We start from the raw sequence: 22,849 nt of genomic DNA on the forward strand, positions 1-22,849 counted from the left end.
GAACTGAATCGTAGGTTCAAAGTTCGATTAGTTGTGTTGTCCTTGGTTTATCGACGATGAGGACGTACCGTATTAGAAAAATCTACTTCGTTTGCCGTTAACGAACAATGTTCACCGATGCGAAAATTACGGGGATCGACCTGCTCGCCCGGCCAGCCGAGCGCCACGCTCGCCCTTGCACCTGCTCGCCCGACGCCCCCAGCCGAGCCACACCGCGCGCGCGGCTCGCCTAAGCGTGCACCGACCAGCCCACGCTCGCCCGCGCGCCTCACGCTCGCCCACGCTCGGTTCGTTCTGTTGGTCCTATTCCGCGAGTATTTTGCATTTGAATTTACTGCTTCTCACGAGTTTATCTTTGATGTTATTAAACCACCAGGGCTAATAAAATATGTAACTTTCCTTCTCTTATACTAGGCGATGTCCTAACAGGAAAATAAAGATTTAACGTCTCCACCCTCTAACCTCCACCCTCTAACTCCTCTGCTAGGTGACACCTTAGCAGGAAAATAAAGATTCAACACCTGCACCGTCTAACTCCTCTGCTAGGTGACACCTTAGCAGGAAAATAAAGATTCAACACCTCCACCCTCTAACTCCTCTGCTAGGTGACAGCTTAGCAGGAAAATAAAGATTCAACACCTCCACCCTCTAACTCCTCTGCTAGGTGATACCTTAGCATGAAAATAAAGATTCAACACCTCCACCTTCTAACTCTTCTGCTAGATGACACCTTAGCAGGAAAATAAAGATTCAACAACTCCACCTCTAACTCCTCTGCTATGTGCTACCTTAGCAGGAAAATAAAAATTCGACACCTCCACCCTCTAACTCCTCTGCTAGGTGAGACCTTAGCAGGAAAATAAAGATTCAACACCTCCACCCTCTAACTCCTCTGCTAGGTGACACCTTATCAGGAAAATAGAGATTCAACAACTCCACCCTCTAACTCCTCTGCTATGTGCTACCTTAGCAGGAAAATAAAAATTCGACATCCCCACCTTCTAACTCCTCTGCTAGGTGATACCTTAGCAGGAAAATCAAAATTCAACATTTCCACCTCTAACTCCTCTGCTAGGTGATACCCTAACAGGAAAATAAAAAATTTCTTCTACACGTTGCTCCTCTACCAGGCGATGTCTTAGTAGGAAAATAAAATTCTTATCACCCTCACCCACTAACTCCTCTTCTAGACGAAACCTTAGCGGGAAAATAAACATTCCACCTCGTCATCCTCTAACTCCTATGTCAGGCGACGCCTGAGCAGGAAAATAAATATTCTCCACCCTCACCTCTGCTCCTCTGTTAGGCGATGCCTTAGCAGGAAAATAATATTTTTCTCATCCCCAACTCTGCTAGGCGATGCCTTAGCAGGAAAATAAAGATTCTCCACCATCACCCCCTAACTCCTTTGCTAGGCGATGCCTTAACAGGAAAATAAAATTTTTCTCATCCCCAACTCTGCTCCTCTGCCAGGCGATGCCTTAGCAGGAAAATAAAGATTCTCCATCCTCACCCCGTAACTCCTCTGCTAGGCGACACCTTATCAGGAAAATAAAGATTCTCCACCCTCAACCTCTAACTCCTCTGCTAGGCGACGCCTTAGTAGGAAAATAAAATTTTTCTCATCCCCAACTCTGCTCCTCTGCTATGCGATGCCTTAGCAGGAAAATAAATATTCTCCACCCTCACCCCCTAACACCTCTGCTAGGCGATGCCTTAACAGGAAAATAAAATTTTTCTCATCCACAACTCTGCTCCTCTGATAGGCGATGCCTTAGCAGGAAAATGTAATTTTTCTCCTTCTTCACTCTGCTCCTCTGCTAGGCAATGTCATAGTAGGAAAATAAAAATTTTCTCCTCCCCACCTCTGCTCCTCTGGTAGACAATGCCTTAGCAGGAAAATAAAATTTTTCTCATCCCCAACTCTGCTCCTCTGCTAGGCAATGCCTTAGCAGGAAAATAAAATTCAACACCTCCACCCTCTAACTCCTCTGCTAAGCCGGGTCTTTGCAGGAAAATAAAAATTCAATACCACCACTCTCTAACTCCTCTGCTAGGCGATACCTTAGCAGGAAAATAAAACTTTTTTCCTCCACTCTGCTCCTCTGCTAGGCGACGCCATAGCAGGAAAATAAAATTTTTCTTCTCCCCAACTCGGCTCCTCTGCTAGGCGATGCCTTAGTAGGAAAATTTTAACTTTTCTCCTCCCCCACTCTTTTCCTCTACTAGGTGCAGCCTAAGTAGGTAAATAAAATTCTTCTCCTCTACTAGGCGACGCCATAGCAGGAAAATAAACTTTTTTTCTCCTCCCAAACTCTGCTCCTCTGCTAGGCGATACCTTAGTAGGAAAATAAAAATTTTCTCTTTCACAACTCTGCTCCTCTACTAGGCGGTGCCTTAGCAGGAAAATAAAATTTTTCTCTTTCACAACTCTGCTCCTCTGTTAGGCCGTGCCTTAGCAGGAAAATAAAAATTCACCACCTCCACCCTCTAAATCCTCTGCTAAGCCGGGCCTTAGTAGGAAAATAAAAATTCATCACCCCCACCCTCTAACTCCTCTGCTAAGCCGGGCCTTTACAAGAGAATAAAAATTCAACACCTCCACCCTCTAACTCCTCTGCTAGGTCGGGCCTTAGCAGGAAAATAAAAATTCACCACCTCCATCCTCTAACTCCTCTGCTCCTCTACTAGGCTTAGCTTAAGTAAGAAAAGTTTAATATCAATCTCCTTACCTCTGCTCCTCTACTAGGCGATGCCTTAGTAGGAAAAATTTAATATGAATCTCCTCACGTCTGCTCCTCTACTAAGCGATGCCTTAGTAGAAAAAATTTCATCTCAATCTCCTCACCCCTGCTCCTCTACTAGGCGATGTCTTAGTAGGAAAAATTCAATCTCAATCTCCTCAAGTGTTCTTCAGGGTCAGTATGTCCGTCATATTCTCCCACGTTTGACTGTCGGAAATTTGGAGGCAGCCCTTCTTCCAAGATGGTTAGTGAAAAAGGGCTTCTTTTCTTGGGTACCGGCTCCCTGCTTCCTACCTGCTCTCTCAACCTCCGTATCTCCTTCCACATCTCCCCCATCTCACTAATCTCCCCACTTTGGAGGGGATGCGTCTCTTCAACCCTGCTCTGGTGGACTTCAACATTTTCTTCACGCTCCTAACGGGCGGCCTGTTCCTCTACAAACATAGACTCCTGATTCTTCTTCATGGCTCATCCACTGTCCTGGTGATAAATTGACCCAACTGCTCCAGGGTCAAGTTCCCTACATTTTCATTAGGACGGGGTTGATCGACCCTATTCTCTTGACGAGGCTGTTCTGTTCTCGCCTCATGATGGGGTTGTTCCTGACTTGCCTCAGCATGAAACTGTTCGGGTCCCCTCTGAGGACGCGATGATACTGAGGTAGCTCTTCTACTCCCTCTCTTCTCTACCATCTCTACGTCTCAACTCAAATCTTCCCACAGATGGCGCCAAGTGATACTCACAGAAAATTTAAGGTCCGCTCCCAGCAAGTGTCACTAATCCAGACGCAGGTTTTGAAATTACCCTGAGCCTGAAATCACGAAAAAGACCGTTAAAGGGGGCCAGGAGGGTGTCCTGGCGTAGCCCCTCCGACGCTCAAGTCAGTGCCTGAGGATATATGGGGGGAGCAGCTAAGGGTGCTGCTGAAAACAATATAGTGAATTTTTCACCAGTGATACTCACGAGAAATTTAGGTCCGCTCCCAGCAAGTGTCACTAATCCAGACGCAGGTTTTGAAATTACCCTGAGCCTGAAATCACGAAAAATACCGTTAAAGGGGGCCAGGACAGTTAAAGGGGGCCAGGAGGGTGTCCTGGCGTAGCCCCTCCGACGCTCAAGTCAGTGACTGAGGATATATGGGGAGAGCAGCTAAGGGTGCTGCTGAAAACAATATAGTGAATTTTTCAACTGAACACTCAAACCTGGTATTTATAGGAGGATACTTGGGCCCTTGATGGGCCTGTCTTCCATTTGGGCTAGGGATGAGCCATGAGTATTGGGCCACTCCATGTCTTCCATCTGGGCTAGGCGCATCCCTGGGGTATCAAGCCTTATTGATGATACTACAAGCTTTGATCCCATGCTTGAAGCCACGTTTGAGTACGAAATTGAGTATCGTCATGCCTTCCTTGCTTCAATTACCAGGCACATGTACCATTCCAAGCGTAGGTTTGCTTTTAAGAAAGAGCTTCTTGCTTTATTTGCAAATTTGAAGAATATTTGGGCAGTTGAATCCACGGAGCTGGGGACTATTTTCTGGGAAGAAGACATTGCCAGAAGAACGAAGGAAAAGCTGTTGAAGGATTTCTATGTAAAGCTATGGACAGCACCCTTGGTCAAATTGCCATGTTCTGGATGTGCGATCAAGGATGCAATTATTATTTCCATCCAAGAAATTGAACCTGGCTATGAGATGAATTGCTTTGAAGAGGACGAATATGGTGAACTTGCCGCTACCATGATGAAGGAATATCCCTATAAGGAAATTTCCTTCATGTCGCGCGGCGTTACATAGATATCCCTTATCATTTAAACTCTATTTACCATCAATTTCTTTATCTCAAACTCTTTATTTGATTTTCGCAATTTCTCGAATAATCTTATGAACTCCATGCATTTGGACATAGACGTGATAATTTGAGATAATTCTTTTGTCGAGTATCATTTTTATGCATTTTATTTTTTTCAAGGTTTGTTGTGCATACTCATAAACTGTTAGCATGGAATAAAGTAAAGATTTAATTGAGACACTCAGATTTTTTGTTTATATATGTGTAAACTCACATTGATGTAATTATTACGTTTCATAACCATGTTGATTGGTGATTTTGTTTATATTATTTTAAATGAGCAATAATTGTAATTAAAATATTATAACCTTGGTGATTTCGTATGCACTAATTCAAACCAACAATTGATAATTTTATTAAAATATATTTATTTATATAATTAATTAAGTATCATTAAAAAAATTAATATATTATAAATTAAATAAAACAGAACAAATGTTAAATCAACTCTTATAGAGAAATAATAGATAATTAAACAAATAAATCACAAAAATAGAACATGTGTTTTCATAAAAAAATATTTTAGGATTTTTTTAATTAAATAAGACATAATGCAAAATGTGCAATAAAGAAGGCCATTTTTAAAATTATGACTTTGAAATAGACTAAAATAATCAATTTCCCAAAAACTTTCAGTATTTTGTTTCAAGTGTTGCCCATAACCAACGAATTTTATTTGATTGGTGTCATTGTTCTAGGTAGATTCAACTTTTGTTTCTTCTGATTATATTTCAGTCTTGTATGATTGCATATATTAATTAATTTGAGAGTGCCATTTTGTTTATACCCGGAACTAATCGATAGGAAGCTAAGAATCTATTCACAAAGTTCATGCCATGACAACCTCTACACTTTTATATGCATATTGGAAGGAAATAACCACAATTTGGGACTAGTGCATTTCCTTCCAAGAATATATTCACAAAGTTCATACCACGGCTCTTGGTAAGTACCATTGTTGAAAAGTGGATTTTTATTAATCAAACAATACAGATCCACCCCTTGTTAATTTCTACGATCTTCTGTGATTCTTGTGCAGTTGTGCAGAAAATTTTATAGCAAATTCTCAAGATTTCCCAGTTCCTCAAAAACTCCAACGAAATCACAATTCCCATCTCAACAAACAATCTTGTGTAATTTGTAAAAAAAATTCAAGCACACAAAACGAGGGAAAATAGAGAAAATCCGGAGAAAGACAGAATCCAATGCTTATGCTAAAAACCACCTCGTATAAAGGAGTTCATGCTCATATGCTAACACCCTTTTCCTTTCTTGTTGAACCCCACTTAAATAATTGAATCAGAGTATCGCCGCATGCGATTAGTGTACTTAAATATTGATACTATTAATCAGGTATATCTATTTCTCTCCTATGTTTTTAAGGTTGATTCTCTCTTTTTTAAATGGGACACTGATTTGATCTCTTATTTGTTGGTAGGCTGCATTGGTTCGGTTTGTTTTGACATCTAGATCAGAAAGCGTATCAATAACTCTCTTTTTTTTGCGCTTTAAATTATAACTTTTCTTTTCTTACTTTTGTTTAGAATTGATTTCTGGTTATTTGTTAATTTGCATATGATTTTTATTAGTGCGTTCTTGTAATTTTTGCACATTGTTCTAATGTTGATCATCTTTCGATTCTCAGTGCAATACCAATGTAATTTTATTTATTATAATATAATTTGGATGAAAAATCAAAAGCATTGCGAAAGATATGCTCTTGAGCACTTGATGTTCGATTTGTTTCATTTATTTTGATGGATTTATTTATGAATTATCGAAATTTTAAGTCTGTCAGTTGCTTTTTGGTGTTGGCCAGTATATGGTTTTGTGCAATGGTATGAAACTTCTGAGGCCAATGCTAATGTCAGTTGCTATGTATGGTTTTGCCACTGTTTTCCCCTTTCCATTCTTGCTTCTCATGGACACTAAGTTCTCTAATATTGAATAATGCTTTTTTCTAACTAGTGCTTGACACCTACTATCTATTTCCGTATGCAATTTAAATTTTCTTTGTGTGGCTAATCATTCTATCACGATCTTCCTCCTGATAATTAACGCGTATATAGCTCAAATTTCCTCCTTTTTCATGAGATAGTTATCTATAAAGGGGGCAAAATAGCAGTGAAGTGATGGACTTTGGCGTATTTGTGTTCCATGTGGTTATTTAAGAAGTTGAAACTGCTTTATTTGAGACAGGTGCAAGTTAAAGACCGCCTCGTCGTAAAATATGACAAAATGTGTAGCTGAACAGATCGGTTTGGAAGATTCATATGTTCTACGTATTTATATTGAATAAATACATCTTGAGAAAATGATCAATGATGTCATGGATGAAAAATAGCAGATATTTTTTATGCTTCTTATTCTTTTTTTTCCCAAAATCATTTCTGATCTTGATATTGACAGGCTTTGCCTGATGATTTGAGAACCAAACTTAGCATAGATGAGGATCTTGTCTCAAGTCCTAATGAAGCACTTTCCAGAGTCTCAGCCGAAAGGGCCCCAACAAGAATCAATAATATCAAAAGGTGCATTTATTATCCTATATATTTTGAGTCTCCAGACGTTCTTACTTCTTGATAATGTATAAACTTTTGTGGTGCATGAATTTTAATCAAGTGTTGTGCTAGTGAGCTATATTTTATAATATGCATATTTATAGTGATATGAGTTGGATTCTTGCCATAATAGAGTTCCTTGCATATAACCGAACTTAATTTCTTGTAAGCTCAAAAATAAAAGTTTTAACTGTCTCGATTCAATGGATATCTATCTATTACTAATGTATGTGAGTTTCTACGATTAACCATTACCGTTTAAATCAAGTGATAGGGCATCGTATCCTTGAACTATTTTGTTACTTGATTTAGTGGGGGTATTTCACATTCATAAACGGGATGCACATATAAGAACATGTTGAAGATGAACAGAAGATTTGATGATAGATTCGTAAACTCACCAGCAGCATCGGCAAGTTGGGTAAGTTAATTAAAATTTAGATGTAATAATGTATGTAAAGCTTCTGTAAGAATATCCATCTCACTTGATTTATTCATCGTTTTCGACATGTCGTATCTAGGTCGACTTCACAAAAGTCCGACCAAAGAACCATCTCCTATCAAAGAAGACTCTTTTGCTAGTTGGGAGGAAGCAAGGAATTCGTCATTAAGTGTACCATTAAAGAACCATCGCCTAGACCAGATATGAAATAGGAAGTTGGGGCTGGCCTCTTGCAGGATTCTGCCTATAACATTAGTTACCAAAAATATTTTGGTCAGACTTTTGTGGTAGCTATCGAACATAACACATGTACAATGTCAATTCATGCATCATCTCGACAATCTTAACAACCTTGCATGAGAAAATGTGAGTTCCATAAGATCACATTGCGATACAAGACACGGCAGAGGTGAAACTCCATATGTTGAACCTATCAAGTTCTCCATGGTCTTAGCATCGTTGACTGTTGATGGGCTGGGAATGTTTTTCCGCAAGGTATTTTTAACCTGAAAGTGATCCTGTCCGAGATAATCTTAGTCGACAAGTAGATTTTATTTATCACTTCATCGACTACCTCCCGATGTTTTTCAATCCCCCACTCATCTAATCGGAAATTTAGATTTTACCTGGATAATTTGATCCTATACTTGGAGGTTGTGGAAGTGATTTGAGTTTTTGTTGGAGGAGGGCGTGTCTCAGCAAATTTTGTGGCATTGTGGAGTTATTTTATTTTTCATTTTATTTTTTTAGGATGTGTTGTATGCTCTTGGTTGACTTGCACAACAAATTGGGTGATTTTTTTGACGTTCATAGTAGAAATTTTGACTTGTAATGACCATGATACGTATATATTTATAATGTGTCAAGATTATGGTTTTCTTGTATTTAATTAAACACTTTCCTTTTCTTATATATCTAGTAAAAAATGTGGTTTGGAATTAATTGGACAGCTAAATGAGAACAATGAGTTTTTTGATTAACATTTGAGACTGAAAACTATAGATACTAATCAAATAAAGAAGTGCAAAAAAGGTAGGGAGATAAATTAAAATTTGAAGAAAAACATGCACAATAAAGTTTTATAGTTTAATGTGGACATAACTTTAATATAATAATATTATTATTTGTCATTTCTAATTCTAAACACACAACAGTAAAAGAATCGAAAGACCAAAATATCTTTGGCTAAAATTTGGATAATCGAATCTAATCAAGTGGATAAGTACAAAGTGTCGCACAATGCTCTATCTAAAGAACCAATACATGACAAAAGGCTGAATGGCCGAAGGGTCTTATGGACTTTCTTGAAAAAATTGTATGCATGGAATCCATCATCGTAACATTCTCTCCAGCTTCTCCAATGGATAATATGAATCATGTCCTAAGGTGGAGAGGAGAAATTAGACTTCGATTTCCGTAAAGCCCGAAGATTCAATGCCATCCAGGAAGAAGTGGATTTGACATACAACAGGTCACCATTGACGGATTTTCCAACTAGGATCGAGTACAAAATATACCAAAAAATGATTTAGGATCAAATGCTTAAAGCAAGATCCATTATGTATCCAATCCTAGTTGGCAAATAAGGCCATTTCGGCATGTTGTATGTCAAATCCACTTTTTCCTCGATGGAATCGAATCTTTGGGCTTTCGGAAAACGAAATGTCTCCTCTCCAACTTAGGACATGGTTCATGTTATCCAATGGAGAAGCTGGAGAGAATATTACGGTGATGGATCTCATGCATACAAATTTTTCAAGAATGTCCATAAGACCCTTCTGCCATTCAGCCTTTTGTCATGTGCTGATTCTTCAAGTGGAGCACCGTGCGACACTTATGAAAACTTCTCCAAAAGATGCTTAAGTAAGCATTAACCAAACAAGAGCACAAGAGAATTTTATAGATATTTGGAGAGAAAATGTATTGTTGCTATAACTTGAGAAACTTGGGGCCATTTATAAATGAAAGGTATCAACCTATTTATTTTACTCATAATACTTTCTAGAATATTCTAAAATTATGTACAATGGAAAGATTATAGAGTGCTCTACTTTATTATCTTCCATATACAACTACATTTCTAAGGTGTTCTAAGTTACTACACCATTCTAAAATAATTTAGCACTATTCTAGGACGTTCAAGGATATTCAAGGCCCTTCAAGTTGCTACACCATTCTAGAATAATCTTGCACTATTCCGGATCCTCATACACGATTCTAGGATGTTCAAGGCCCTTCACGAACATCCTAGATGAATCAACTTGTTTCTGTCAAACTGTTGAGTGTTCCAGAACCTTCTAGACTTTTCTTTCTTCATGTGAGGCTAGAACTTTTCGGAATGAACATAATATCTTGCAAACATTCCTCATCGACTCGCGTGCCAAGTTCGGGTCTTTAACATTTTTTCTCTAGATGCCAAAGCCATGTCATATGGAACTACGAGACAAAGAGAGCGACTATCATAAACAAGTGACGCCTATTTCTCGGAAACACTGTAGAATTGGTAAAGCCTTTATATCCTCCAGTTTATTGAAGATGACCCCTTCAGAGAATCTGGGAGAGAAAGGAATCCTGCGCATTGAGAAGCCATTGAGAAAATACCAAAAACAAGGTTGGTTGGGAATGTGTTTTAAATGGGTTTTAATTTCTTGGAGGCCAATCATATTAATTCAGTAGTATTTTTAAAATTTTATTTTTTGAGGCTAATAATGATCATGTTAAAAAAATCGATTTTAATTTCTTGGAGGTCAATCATATTTATAGTATTTTTAAAAAACTTCAATATTAATTATGCTTCTTTGAATTGTAGGTGTGGGTTATTTAGATATTATTATAAATTCATTTACAAACATATCCATATATAGTTTTGTTATGTTGTCCACCATTCATGTCCACATCTGTACCCACCAATAAAGTGACATATGGTACATCATATCCAATACGTGTGTCACCTCATTAGTTGACAGATAGATTGACACTCGGTTGTTGGACATCATATCAAACAGTACACAAACACACACTGTAGTAGCCCGAATTCCAAATTGGGTAATTAACGGATTAATGGTGATTAAGAAGGTTTAATGTGTAATTTTGACCGAGTCATGATCGGACGGACCGAAGATGGTTCGGAAGCACTGAAGAGTTCGTAAGGTCCGAAGTGAGTTCGGTGGATCCGATCATTAGGTGTCAAGAGTTGATCGACACGTGGGAGTTCGGACGGTCCGAAGTGAGTTCGGTGGATCCGAACATGAGGTGTCAAGAGAAGCTGGACACGTGCATGTTCGGACGGTCCGAAGTGTATGATCGGAGGATCCGATCATGAGCTGTCAAGAGCCAATGGACACGTAGCGTTCGGACGTTCCGAAGTGGTGTTCGGAGGATCCGAACATGGCCTATAAATAGTGCTCGGATTTCTCATTTGTGACTTGCCATTCCTTGAGTTAAGTCTCCTCTTTGAGAGTTTTGGAAGGATTCTAGGGCTAGTTGTTGTTCGAGCGATAGCCAAGAGCTGCCGGGATTGGTAGCATAGCAGCGCCGGAGTTTCGAGGCAATCGACATCAAAGGGCTGTCGACGGACGAAGGTAAACCCTAAACCTTTGGTAGTAATAGGGAGTACTGGTTTTGCTAGCCGAGCATGGTAGTATTGTTCATTGGGTATGCTTTTGATGAATAGGCTTGGATTAGACCTGTTGTCTGGTTGTTCCAGTGGATTAGGATTGCTGTGATAGAGGTACGAAAGTACTATCCGAGATATCCTGGTTGAGTATACATTCATATATGTGTTGCATGATTATGTGGTGCATTGATATATGTCATATGATGCATGCTATTATGTCACGTTTATTACTGCACGTTGCATTTCATGTTGAGCCGTATTCTCCTTTGAGATAGCCTTTACTGTTGAGCTGTATCTCTTTCGAGATAAGCTATATCTTGGGGCCGCTCAGCCCTGTCTTGTGGACGCATGGACACCGAGAGTACACAGTGGCCGACGGGTCGGGAGGGCTTCGGTGGTCCGGGACATTTTAGGTCCACGTCTGTCTTGTAGTGGATGCAGTGACCCAGAGGTTGGACCGCGCGGCACTATCCACTTGGCGCCTCTAGACTGAGCATTGTTGAGATCCTTTTGTGATTCCTGTTTCTTGACTACCCCGGTATCATGATCATAGCATGTGCATTTCATATAGGTCTGTATACTCATACTTTTGTACTGGGCGTTCTTATCGCTCACGTCCTCGGTTTTGTTTATCTTGGACACCCCATTCCCACGGGGCAGGCCTCAGGTTGGACAGCTCAGGAGGAGCAGGAGGAGGACGTTGAGTAGCTGGTTGGTTAGATAATCGGTATTTTTGTTGACTTTTCCGCTGTTATCTCTGATTATTGTTTATTAGGTTAATTGCATGCTTAGTTTTCGATTAGTAGGTGATCCTGGAACGGGTCACTACATTTATGGTATCAGAGCATGCGTGCGATTTTGGGATATAGATTTCTGTTTTAGGATTTCCGTTGACCAATTTACTAGTTTCCCCATTCTATGTTGTAGCAATGGCTGACCACTTTGGTGACGGGAGTAGTCAGGGGAGTGTAGGTCGTTGGGGTAATCAGGACGATCATAGACGTCATCGTGAGCATCGTCATCGTCGGGATGGTCCTAGGCGTTTTGATTTGCATCGTTTCATTCAGATGGGGCCTAAGCCTTTAGTTGGTGGTGAGACTCCCGATGATGCTGAGGATTGGTTAGAGCGTATGGAGAGTTGTTTCGTTTTGTTCATTCTCTAAGCTTGATTTCGAGGACGAAATCGTTTTAAGGGGGGGAGAATGTAGTAGCCCGAATTCCAAATTGGGTAATTAACGGATTAATGGTGATTAAGAAGGTTTAATGTGTAATTTTGACCGAGTCATGATCGGACGGACCGAAGATGGTTCGGAAGCACTGAAGAGTTCGTAAGGTCCGAAGTGAGTTCGGTGGATCCGATCATTAGGTGTCAAGAGTTGATCGACACGTGGGAGTTCGGACGGTCCGAAGTGAGTTCGGTGGATCCGAACATGAGGTGTCAAGAGAAGCTGGACACGTGCATGTTCGGACGGTCCGAAGTGTATGATCGGAGGATCCGATCATGAGCTGTCAAGAGCCAATGGACACGTAGCGTTCGGACGTTCCGAAGTGGTGTTCGGAGGATCCGAACATGGCCTATAAATAGTGCTCGGATTTCTCATTTGTGACTTGCCATTCCTTGAGTTAAGTCTCCTCTTTGAGAGTTTTGGAAGGATTCTAGGGCTAGTTGTTGTTCGAGCGATAGCCAAGAGCTGCCGGGATTGGTAGCATAGCAGCGCCGGAGTTTCGAGGCAATCGACATCAAAGGGCTGTCGACGGACGAAGGTAAACCCTAAACCTTTGGTAGTAATAGGGAGTACTGGTTTTGCTAGCCGAGCATGGTAGTATTGTTCATTGGGTATGCTTTTGATGAATAGGCTTGGATTAGACCTGTTGTCTGGTTGTTCCAGTGGATTAGGATTGCTGTGATAGAGGTACGAAAGTACTATCCGAGATATCCTGGTTGAGTATACACTCATATATGTGTTGCATGATTATGTGGTGCATTGATATATGTCATATGATGCATGCTATTATGTCACGTTTATTACTGCACGTTGCATTTCATGTTGAGCCGTATTCTCCTTTGAGATAGCCTTTACTGTTGAGCTGTATCTCTTTCGAGATAAGCTATATCTTGGGGCCGCTCAGCCCTGTCTTGTGGACGCATGGACACCGAGAGTACACAGTGGCCGACGGGTCGGGAGGGCTTCGGTGGTCCGGGACATTTTAGGTCCACGTCTGTCTTGTAGTGGATGCAGTGACCCAGAGGTTGGACCGCGCGGCACTATCCACTTGGCGCCTCTAGACTGAGCATTGTTGAGATCCTTTTGTGATTCCTGTTTCTTGACTACCCCGGTATCATGATCATAGCATGTGCATTTCATATAGGTCTGTATACTCATACTTTTGTACTGGGCGTTCTTATCGCTCACGTCCTCGGTTTTGTTTATCTTGGACACCCCATTCCCACGGGGCAGGCCTCAGGTTGGACAGCTCAGGAGGAGCAGGAGGAGGACGTTGAGTAGCTGGTTGGTTAGTTAATCGGTATTTTTGTTGACTTTTCCGCTGTTATCTCTGATTATTGTTTATTAGGTTAATTGCATGCTTAGTTTTCGATTAGTAGGTGATCCTGGAACGGGTCACTACACACACACGCCCACATATATATATATATGTGTGTGTGCAGAGAAAAGTTATATTGCCCACCATTTGGTATCTATCTATCTATCCATCTATTATTATTATTATTATTATTATTATTATTATTATTATACCTATATAATAAATAAATACTAAATAAATATACCTATATAAAAGAGCTAATGTTGTGGGGACCCGGGCTCTAACTCAATTTCTTTGGGATTTATTGGATCTTTGCTCGAAAATGTGGGTCAAAATTTTGCTTTTAACATTAATTCAAATGTATAATTAAAACATAATCTGTCTCTATAATAATTAAACAACATAATGTACATACAAATCTGTTTAGTACAATCATACACTAATATTCAAATACCCACTACAAACGTAAGTAGTACAAGTCTAGTAGGAAAACACTAGAAATCTTCAACGCCCGAGATCTCCACGCTATCATCAATCTCTCATCTAGCTCGAGACCCAGATCCTGCCCCACCTGTTGCCATGCACACATACAGACACGACAACAGCCGGATAACTCCGGTGAGTACAAATCCCAGTATAAAACATGGATGTATGCAATGTAATTAAATCAAGTACAAAAGCATAGCATATTTCAATTAACATGAAGTATGATCTAAGACATGTAAAAGAATACAAATCTGTATTCAAAATTTAGTTCTTGACTCGATTCATTTCTAATTTAGGGATCCCGGTGTGAATAAGACGTCACTAATCTGTTACCTACCCTCCCAATCGGGGTAACGTACGTCTTATTCCTAGACTTCGGTCAAATCTGTATCGAGTGGCTACACGTAGAGATGATCTGCTCCTACGCGTCGATACACCGAACGTCTAGTTTGACAAATCTGTCAATGATTCCTATCTCAAAGGCTTGAATATAAATCTATAAACAAAGCGCAATCATAATCAAATATAAATAACAATCTAGTATGTGATTTAGGGAAACTCGTATCAAATCTGAATCGAGTTGTACAATCCCGTGACCACATGAATTATACCTTTCTTCGCACAATGTCTGTCGAGATCTTGAAGTCGGAATGTCGAGTCTGACAATAATAACTCTGAAAGGCAATGTAGACATACATTCTATCAATATACATCTCAAGCAACTCATATACAAATCAATACTTGGTTTTGATACAATTCGACGGCATAACGGCGTAGTCTCGCGATACCGATAACTCAAACAATAATAATCTCTCATCAAAACCCAATGTAACATGCTCAATTCTTCCCATCCAATTCGATATACATGCTGGAATTTCGAAATAATAGCACACGACATCCGTAATTCGATCCGGTAGCGAATATATCAAGTTCAACATATCAAGAACATAATATAAAGCTCAAATCTGAATTTCTTTCAACATGCATATTTCGAAACATGCTGCAAGGTAATAAAAAGTATACCCTTTTGAAGCTTATGATGCAATGAACAAGAATCTATGCTTGAATCAAACTTTGGATGGTTAAATCTTGCACAATCTTGCCTTTAAACCTTGAAGAAGCTTGAAGATAGTGAAGGGATTCTCGATTCAGTCTGCTGGAGTGGAAAAATGAAGACTCAGCACACAATATATATATATACCCTGCCATGTGTCAACTTAAGAAACAAAGGTGGCATTTTCGCATGCAGCACCGCGGGTGCGGTCCTCTTGCACCGTGGGTTCGCTTAGCTCTCGGCCTCATCTTCATTTCCAGCAATTCGACGACCGCGGGTGCGCTGGGTTTTTCACCGCGGGTGCGGTGTCTCTTCGGCCTGCATCACTAAATTCTGAATACTGCACCGCGGGTGCGGTGTCTCCTAGCACCGCGGGTGCGGTATGGCTTCGGCCAAACTTCATAATTCTGATATTCTTGACCGCAGGTGCACTCCTACTCTAGGCGCGGGTGCAGTCTATTCAATTTCAAAATTCTGATTTTTATGTCATGCATTCTCATCTCTTCAAATCTAACATCAATGACAACTGATAATTCTCGAGCCTTACATTTCTCCCCCTCTTAGACAGGAGTTCGTCCTCGAACTCGTAAACCGGTAATCATGCAAGTATATACAAAAGTAGTATAAATAAAACTAAAGGAAATACTTACATCATATAAATAGCTCAGGATGCCTCTGTCTCATATTAGACTCTGTTTCCCAAGTTGCTTCTTCGATGCCATGACGACTCCACTGAATCTTCACAAGCGGAATGGTCTTTGTTCTGAGCTGTTTCTCTTTCCGATCAAGAATCCGAATCGGCTGTTCAACATAGCTCAAAGTCTGATCTAACTCTGCTTCATCAGGTTGAATGACATAAGAACTGTCTGGCATATATTTACGCAGCATTGATACATGAAATACGTCATGTATTCCAGACAAAGAAGGAAGAAGAGCAAGTCTGTAAGCTCGATCGCCAATCTTCTCAAGGATTTCATACGGACCGACGTATCTAGGAGACAATTTCCCACGTTTGCCAAATCTGAAAACGCCTCTGAAAGGAGAGATCTTCAAGAATACTCTGTCTCCTTGATCAAATACTAACGGTCTGCGTCTGACATTGGCGTATTTGGCTTGCCTATCATGTGCTGTCTTCATTCTCTTTTGAATGATCTTAACTTTCTCAATCATCTCCCGAATCATATCTGGCCCCAATTCCGGTACTTCAGAGATATCATCCCAGTACAACGGAGATCTGCACTTCTTGCCATACAAAGCTTCAAACGGTGCCATCTCTATACTCGTCTGATAGCTGTTGTTGTACGAGAATTCACATAAAGGCAATGAATCCTGCCAACTAGTACCAAAGTCTAGTACTACAGCTCTCAGCATATCCTCTAAAGTCTGGATAGTCCGCTCTGACTGTCCGTCTGTCTGAGGATGATAAGCAGTACTCAGGTGTAAAGTCGTACCCAAAGCCTGCTGCAAACTGTGCCAAAAGTGAGAAGTGAATCGTGGATCACGATATGATACTATAGACTTCGGCACACCATGCAATCTGACGACCTCTCTGACATACAACTCTGCCATCTGATCGTGTCGATATGTCATCTTGTATGGAATAAAACAGGCATATTTGGTCAGTCTATCAATAATGACCCAAATCGAATCACAACCCCAGGAAGATCGAGGTAACTTCGTCAAGAAATCCATGGAAATGTGGTCCCATTTCCATTCAGGAATAGACAAACTCTGAAGTAAACCTCCGGGCTTCTTTCTTTCTGCCTTCACCTGTTGGCAATTCAAGCATTTAGACACAAATTCTGCGATATCGGTCTTCATCTGTTTCCACCAGAACTGTGTCTTCAATTCGTTATACATCTTCCTGCCACCAGGATGGATACTAAACCGGCTACAATGCGCTTCTGACATGATCTGTCGTCTCAAATCTGAAACATCTGGCACTACTAGACGGTTATTCACATACAAAACAAAATCTCTAACCTGATACTCAGAGATATGTCCAGCTCTGACCATATCAATCGATCTCTGAATACTCGGATCAGTTCTTTGCGCTTCTTTGATCTTCATAATCAAATCTGGCTCAACCTGAATTGTCGCAAGTCGTAGTGGTCTACTATCTATATTAAAAGTCAATCCAGACAAGCAACAATCTTCAACTAAATTCGATACACCTATCGTCGACAAGGATATAGCACATACCTTCCGACTCAAGGCGTTTGCTGCTGCATTCGACTTCCCTGGATAGTACTTGATCTCGCAATCAAAATCTTTCAACAGATCAAGCCATCTACGTTGCCTCATGTTTAACTCTGACTGAGAAAATAGGTATTTCAGACTCTTGTGATCAGAGTAGATCTCGAATTTCTCGCCATACAAATAATGACGCCAAATCTTCAACGCAAATACTATAGCAGCCAATTCAAGATCATGAATCGGGTATCGTGTCTCGTGTGGCTTCAGCTGTCTAGAGGCATATGCAATCACGTGCCCTCGCTGCATAAGAATACACCCTAGCCCTCTGTGAGATGCATCACAGTACACAACGAAATCACCTGTACCAGAAGGAATCATCAAAACAGGCGCACTAGTCAGCCTCTTCTTCAGCTCAACAAAACTAGACTCACAGTCTTCAGACCACACAAACGGTGAATTCTTCTGTGTCAACTGGGTAATCGGTTTCGCTATACTGGAGAAATCTCTGATAAAACGGCGGTAGTACCCTGCTAGACCCATGAAACTGCGTATCTCAGGCACGGAAGTCGGTCTCGGCCAACTGATCACAGCTTCAACTTTACTCGGATCTACTGCAATACCGTCCCCAGATATGATATGCCCCAAAAACACAACTTGTCTCAACCAAAATTCGCACTTGGACAGTTTGGCATACAACTGCTCTTTTCTCAAAGTCCGCAATACAATTCTCAAATGCTCTGCATGCTCAATCAAATTCTTCGAATATACCAAAATGTCATCAATAAAAACTATCACAAACTCATCTAGATATTTCTGAAAGATACGGTTCATCAAACTCATAAAAACCGCTGGCGCATTCGTCAAACCAAAAGGCATAACAACAAAATCATAATGTCCGTACCTGGTTTGAAATGCTGTCTTCGGTATGTCCACATCTCTAACTCTGAGCTGATGATACCCGGATCTCAAATCAATCTTCGAGTAAACCGAAGATCCTTGAAGTTGATCAAATAAGTCATCGATGCGAGGCAAAGGATACTTGTTCTTTATTGTCGCCTTGTTCAACTGTCTGTAATCAATACATAACCGCATCGAACCATCTTTCTTTCGAACAAATAGCACCGGAGCACCCCAAGGTGATACACTCGGTCTGATGTATCCCTTGGACAGAAGGTCTTCTAACTGTGTTTTCAATTCTTTTAGCTCTATCGGTGCCATCCTATACGGAGCTCTCGAAATAGGAACAGAACCGGGCATAAGATCTATGCTGAAATCAACTTCTCGAGCTGGAGGTAACCCCGGTATCTCATCTGGAAATATATCTGCAAACTCACAAACTATTGGCAGATCTGCCAAAGTAGGGCTCGACTTCAGTAGATCTACTGAATAAATAAGGAACCCCTCTGCTCCTTTCTGTAACAATCTACTCATAGTCAGAGCAGATACTAAGGGAATCTGAGATCTGGAACCCTTACCGTAGAATTTCCACTCTTTTGTCAATTCAGGTCTGAATCTGACAATCTTGTGGAAACAATCTACAGTGGCCATGTACTTGGTTAACATGTCTATACCAACTATACAATCAAAATAAGCTAAACCAAGTACTATACAATCTAGATCAATCTCATGCCCCTCAAACTGAAGCATACAATGTCTAACTGTAGTCACAGATATCAAACCACTTCCCAACGGAGATGTGATAGACACTACCGTAGATAATGAGTCTATAGGCAATGCATGTGTCAATGCAAAATGTTCAGATATGAATGTATGGGATGCACCTGTGTCTATCAACACATATGCAGGATAACCGCAAAGGAAACAGTTACCTACAATGACATCGTCTGGTGCCTCCTGCGCCTGCTCCTCTGTCAGCGCAAACACCCTAGCCTGCTGTCTGGGAGGTTGACTCACTGTCTGACTACCTCCTGGTCTCTGTTGGGTCTGTGTAGATGGTGGCTGGAAGGAGTGTACAGAGGATGCCTGTCCCTCAATCTGTGGCACTGGTGCTGATGACCCTGTACTCTGGAATCGTTGTGCACCTCTCTGGGGACAAACTCTGGCAAAGTGTCCCGGTTGCCTATAGATGTTGCAGCGTCCCATAACTCCTTGACACTGCTCCATGGCATGTCGCCCTCCAAATGAACTGCAATAAGCGCCACTATACTCTGAACCCTGACCTCTCTGTCGGGATCCACTTGAGCTCGATGAACTACTCCCGGATTTCTTAAACTGCTTGCCCTTAGCCTTCAGAAACTCCTTCTTGCCACTGCTACTGCTTCCACTTTCAAATCGAGGAGGAGGTGGTGAAAACTGAACGGCGGTAGGCGGTGGCTGTCTCTACCCCTGAACACTGTAAGAAGCCCCTCGCTGCCTGATCAATCCAGCCTCTGCTCCCTTAGCTCTGTTCAATGCCTCTGAAAAAGTATTGGGCCTACCCGTATTTACCAACGTAAAAATATCTGGATTCAATCCATTTATGAACTGGTCGGCGGCCGCTTCATCATTCCCTGCCACGTGAGGTGCAAAACGAAGCAAAGCAGAGAATTTAGCAACATACTCTTCAATGTTCAATGGCCCCTGTCTCAAATTTGCAAATTCTGCTCCTTTATCTTTTCGGTAGGAGATTGGGAAGAAACGCTGATAGAACTCGTCCTTAAACACCTTCCAAGTGATATCAATGCCTCGATGCTCCAAGGCTCTCTTCGTAGTCAACCACCAGCTCTTTGCAACCTCTTGCAATTGATGCCCTATCAACTTCACACGTCTCTCATCAGTATAGGCCAACGACTCGAAAAGCATCTCTATATCATCGAGCCAACTCTCACATTCAACTGCATTCTCTGTGCCTTTCAGCGTCGGAGGATGGAAGGACTGAAACCTCTTTAGTAAGGTCTCCATCGGTGTAGCCGTAACATCCATCTGTGTACCTGATGTGCTACCCTGCTCTGGCACTTGACCTGCTACCGGCTGTGGCACTCGTTGAGGAGGCATAAATCTGATTATCAAACTGATTAGTACACAATTATACAATCTTTCTCAGCCCTCCTCTGATCATATACCTCTGATCGAGAATCGGTTCTGATTCAGGCTTGACATGCTGTAAATCAATTCAGATAATACAACAACATATAATAGGGAAAGCAATAAATCATGCTAGCATCCCAAAAGCAAGGAAGAAGACTCGATCTACCCCGCTCATTCTAATCTATTTCAGTCTACAGAACCTACAGCTCTGATACCACCTGTTGTGGGGACCCGGGCTCTAACTCAATTCTTTTGGGATTTATTGGATCTTTGCTCGAAAATGTGGGTCAAAATTTTGCTTTTAACATTAATTCAAATGTATAATTAAAACATAATCTGTCTCTATAATAATTAAACAACATAATGTACATACAAATCTGTTTAGTACAATCATACACTAATATTCAAATACCAACTACAAACGTAAGTAGTACAAGTCTAGTAGGAAAACACTAGAAATCTTCAACGCCCGAGAACTCCACGCTATCATCAATCTCTCATCTAGCTCGAGACCCAGATCCTGCCCCACCTGTTGCCATGCACACATACAGACACGACAACAGCCGGATAACTCCGGTGAGAACAAATCCCAGTATAAAACATGGATGTATGCAATGTAATTAAATCAAGTACAAAAGCATAGCATATTTCAATTAACATGAAGTATGATCTAAGACATGAAAAAGAATACAAATCTGTATTCAACATTTAGTTCTTGACTCGATTCATTTCTAATCTAGGGATCCCGGTGTGAATAAGACGTCACTAATCTGTTACCTACCCTCCCAATCGGGGTAATGTACGTCTTATTCCTAGACTTCGGTCAAATCTGTATCGAGTGGCTACACGTAGAGATGATCTGCTCCTACGCGTCGATACACCGAACGTCTAGTTTGACAAATCTGTCAATGATTCCTATCTCAAAGGCTTGAATATAAATCTATAAACAAAGCGCAATCATAATCAAATATAAATAACAATCTAGTATGTGATTTAGGGAAACTCGTATCAAATCTGAATCGAGTTGTATAATCCCGTGACCACATGAATTATACCTTTCTTCGCACAATGTCTGTCGAGATCTTGAAGTCGGAATGTCGAGTCTGACAATAATAACTCTGAAAGGCAATGTAGACATACATTCTATCAATATACATCTCAAGCAACTCATATACAAATCAATACTTGGTTTTGATACAATTCGACGGCATAACGGCGTAGTCTCGCGATACCGATAACTCAAACAATAATAATCTCTCATCAAAACCCAATGTAACATGCTCAATTCTTCCCATCCAATTCGATATACATGCTGGAATTTCGAAATAATAGCACACGACATCCGTAATTCGATCCGGTAGCGAATATATCAAGTTCAACATATCAAGAACATATTATAAAGCTCAAATCTGAATTTCTTTCAACATGCATATTTCGAAACATGCTGCAAGGTAATAAAAAGTATACCCTTTTGAAGCTTATGATGCAAGGAACAAGAATCTATGCTTGAATCAAACTTTGGATGGTTAAATCTTGCACAATCTTGCCTTTAAACCTTGAAGAAGCTTGAAGATAGTGAAGGGATTCTCGATTCAGTCTGCTGGAGTGGAAAAATGAAGACTCGGCACACAATATATATATATACCCTGCCATGTGTCAACTTAAGAAACAAAGGTGGCATTTTCGCATGCAGCACCGCGGGTGCGCTTAGCTCTCGGCCTCATCTTCATTTCCAGCAATTCGACGACCGCGGGTGCGCTGGGTTTTTCACCGCGGGTGCGGTGTCTCTTCGGCCTGCATCACTAAATTCTGAATACTGCACCGCGGGTGCGGTGTCTCCTAGCACCGCGGGTGCGGTGTGGCTTCGGCCAAACTTCATAATTCTGATATTCTTGACCGCGGGTGCACTCCTACTCTAGGCGCGGGTGCGGTATATTCAATTTCAAAATTCTGATTTTTATGTCATGCATTCTCATCTCTTCAAATCTAACATCAATGACAACTGATAATTCTCGAGCCTTACAAATATTGATCGTTGTGAATTGTCATTTATGTTCTTTGGTGTGTGTGATTTGTATAAGTCAATGTGGATAATGTGTGGACAATATAACTTAAGATTAGGAATTTTTGGTCAAATCAAAATTTTATGATTTAATTATGGTCAAATCAAAATTTCATGGTTTAATTATTAATTATTATTAATAATAACCAAAAGCGTATATATATATATATATATATATATATATATATATATATTGTTTTTGGTCATGTGTGTTGATCAAGTCAAAATTTCATGATTTAATTATTAAAGATTACTAATTATTATTAT

General features: G+C 40.6%; 1 long non-coding RNA gene across 1 annotated transcript; it reads left to right on the forward strand.

Annotated features, from left to right (window-relative positions):
• The first annotated feature begins 7,468 nt into the window (after positions 1-7,468).
• On the forward strand, positions 7,469-8,466 carry LOC140813322 (uncharacterized). The gene is made up of 2 exons (XR_012113889.1): positions 7,469-7,576; positions 7,677-8,466. It is a non-coding gene; the product is annotated as an uncharacterized lncRNA (long non-coding RNA).
• The last annotated feature ends 14,383 nt before the right edge of the window (positions 8,467-22,849 follow it).

This window comes from Primulina eburnea, chromosome 14 (assembly GCF_022965805.1).
Source record: "Primulina eburnea isolate SZY01 chromosome 14, ASM2296580v1, whole genome shotgun sequence".
Classification (NCBI taxonomy): Eukaryota; Viridiplantae; Streptophyta; class Magnoliopsida; order Lamiales; family Gesneriaceae; genus Primulina; species Primulina eburnea.